Source organism: Egretta garzetta, unplaced genomic scaffold (assembly GCF_000687185.1).
Source record: "Egretta garzetta isolate BGI_Z169 unplaced genomic scaffold, ASM68718v1 scaffold596, whole genome shotgun sequence".
In the NCBI taxonomy this organism is placed as follows: Eukaryota; Metazoa; Chordata; class Aves; order Pelecaniformes; family Ardeidae; genus Egretta; species Egretta garzetta.
The window spans coordinates 138,030-141,578 of record NW_009260129.1 but is presented as its reverse complement, the minus strand read 5'-3'; positions in this window follow the sequence as shown (position 1 = coordinate 141,578).

Genomic DNA, 3,549 nt, shown 5'->3' with positions numbered 1-3,549 from the left:
GCTTGTCCTGTCTATGCTTTTTTTCAGGTAAAAAACTACATTTGGTGACTCTCACTGTGGTCATTAGCCACCTAAACCACTGGACCAGTTTTTTTAAGCCCTCCTACAATAGTTGCATGCCCAGGACTCCCATTGATTTGTGGAAGGAGAGACAGGGACCTGTGCCAACCCAGAATATCTAAATCCACAGGCGTTTCAAAAATTTTTTTTAGCCTCAGGCTACAGTATGTACAAATACGCATGTGTGCAAATGAAGCATGGTAGCAAGGTAGTACTGCAGCAACAAAGATAATTGTTTAAAAAACTATTTTGGGGGCAAAGATCTATTGGATGTTTTACTAATTAAGGTATCTCCTACAGTAATACAGTGGCACTACTGAAGGGGATATTATCAGACAGCGTCAGCACACTCTTTAGCAAAGTCAGACTTTGGAGCATATCTACAGGCTTTAAAACTGCTATCACAGAATCATAGAATAGCTCAAGTTGGAAGGGACCCATAAGGATCATCAAGTACAACTCCCTGTTCCTTGCAGGACTATCTAAAACCACTCTCATGAGATATAAACCAGAGTTAAAATTATGGTTACTAACTTCCTTAAAAAAACACAACTAGACTCTTTTTGGTCAAGCCAGTGCTAAATAAAAATTGTATCCTTGGTAAAATTGAAAGTGGAAACCTGTTCCTGGTCCAAATTCTGCCCTGTCAATATAATATCCCTCTATTAGACATGAACTTAGTCCATTAGATATAGGCAAGCATATATAGAATCGTAAGAATCGTTTAGGCTGGAAAAGACCTTTAAGATCATCAAGTCCAACCGTTAACCTAACCCTGCCATCCCACCACTAAACCATGTCCCTAAGCACCTCTTTTTTTTCGGTGAAAAAATTTTTCCTAATGTCCAACCTAAACCTGCCCTGGTGCAACTTGAGGCCATTTCCCCTCATCCTATCAGTTGTTACTTGGGAGAAGAGACCAACACCCGCCTTGCTACAAGCTCCTGTCAGGTAGCTGTAGAGGGTGGTAAGAACTCCCCTCAGCCTCCTTTTCTCCAGGCTAAACAACCCCATATATATAAATAAGTGAACTGGATTTTCTGTAAAATTAGAACAAGTTTTGGAGACAGATTAAAGCAGTCATCCTTTTTCTGCACTTCATCAGCTTGTTTAATATAACTCCAGCACCGTGTGTGTTTTAATCTCATAAAGACAAGAACAGATTATCCTGACTTTGCTTTCCAGACCAACAGATCTGAAAAATGAAACAAAAGCCACCTCTTGCCATGCCCAGCGTGGAGAGATCCAACTTGCACTAATTCTGCCGAACGAGGAACCCACCCGGCTCCTAAGTGAATGAGGATTTATTGGGAAGCCTGCAGTAGCGTCATGCACTGCATGTTGCCAAGCCTCAGGCCATCAGGCGGATGCACGTGTGGCGCACAGCTCAGCTCCCTGCTGCACAGGACAGCCTGCACCCACTCTCTCTCACCAAGGGCGGCTGGCGAAGCGAGGAGCACTTTTTTCTCTTTTATTTTTCACTGCTGCTGCCATTTGCCGTCAGTCTGGTGTCAGAGGGAAGACCTTATTTTCACAATAATTTGGCAAGTTGGTGACTTACCTTTTTAACTGGCAGGCAGGACCCAGGTGGACAGCATCCACACAAAATCAGATGCTAAGTGAAGACCGAGAAGAAAAAGAAAAGTTGGCCACAGGTGTGCAGTAGTAAAAACTGACTGAACTCAAGGTGGGAGGGGGGCCTTGTTTGGAACTGCTGTGTTTAGACCTGTTTTTCCCCCTGCAGCAGAGAGACTTCACCCACTCTTTGACCAGGGGATGCTCCCTAGCACTGGGGTACCAGCCTGGCAGTGGTATCAGGCAGCACCCACAGAGCTGGACCAAACCAGCTCTGACAGGGCTCACAGAAACGTCATGCAGTCCAAGCCACTGAGTCCATGTTGGCCAAGTGGGATGAAGATGGCTTCAGTGGGTCCGTATTTCAAAGGGACTATTTAGGAAAAACTTTTTGATAAGGACTTTGGGAGGGAAGGAGGAAGGACACAGAGGAACAGAAGCATCTAGGTTCCCTGAGGGAAGGCACTGATGTGTGTTTTTCTGTCTCATCGGGTAGGTCTGAACTGACGTGGATACAGAGACACTAGCTTAGGACTTGCTCCAGCGCCATCTAAAAAGCATCCCCTTCACCAAGCTGCCAGGATTGTCTGGAAGATAAAAGTTCAAAGGCTTTTACTTCAGTTGGTAACTACTTTGCAGAGAGCGAGGTCAAACTGTTTGAACACCATTCTTTGGTGGCTCCCCATGACGCTGCACATGGCTGAGAAAGAGGCCACTTCTCTCCCAGACAGCAAAGGGTCCACCTTTGCAGCACGTGCAAGACCAGCGAAGGCAGATCATCGGGCAAGGCTTTTTACCCTGCCAGGCAGCAGGAAAAAGCTCATTTGGGCACTGATGCTGTTTGCATCAGCAACCCCCAAGGGTTGAGCTACCCCCGTCTTCCCTGCCTTGACTTGCCAATCTATTCTGGTTTGCCTCTGCAGTTGTAATTTGCAGCTTATCTGGATGATGACAAATCACACGTAAAAGAGGAGAAGAGTAAAACAGCATAATGAAATTTTATTCTGAAAATATGGCAAGAGTCTAAGGCACTTCAAACATTTCAATACACATGACTAAAGTGAATGTGACAAGGTAATAGCGTTCCATAAATATGCACTGAGAACTACACTCAATTCCACTCAAGGGGAATATACAGCTGGTACCTCTAATTTTACTCTCCAATAAACAGGAAGGGAGCTTATAGACTGACACAGTTAATAAAAATATGGTAACAGGACATGTAATTCTTCATGTAGTTTTTAATTATTAAGGAATATAAAATGTTGAAAATACTGTGCGAGTTAATTTTATAGATACTAGTATCTTTCATATAAAAAGTTATACATTATCCCCAATTAGCAACAATTTATTTAGTGAACTTCAGACCTGACGAGAAGCTCTATCCCCAATACCTACGCACTCACCCACCAGCTCAAGATCCACGGAGCTGACTATATAAGCAACTGCAACTTCTGAATTTTAAAGTAATTAAAAACACCAAAATCAAGTTGGAATGAAATTTATGAAAAGGTTACTGTGATAAAGTCTAGGCACAGTAAATATAAATATGTTTTAGAATGATCAAAAAAAAGCCACCGGGACACCCCTGCATGGATAGCTTTAGCAGTCTTAGGCTGCACATAACATAGGAAAGGATAATCTACAGCAAAGAAAAGCAGGATGTATGCCAGTGTACGGCAAGACGAGCAGGTGAGCAGAAGAACAGTTCTGGCTAAGGTTCTCAGCTGAGCGCTACTTAACTATGTGCTTGCTTCAAGTTTACAGTTTTCTATCTTTAGCACTAGATCTCTGCTTTCACTTTGCTGGTGAGTTCAGGCACAAGACAATTACATTCAGTATCTGTCTCAGTAAAACAGTAACGTTTAGCAGCTTAAAGATGGCATAGAGATTTTTACAGATATTCATGCACTA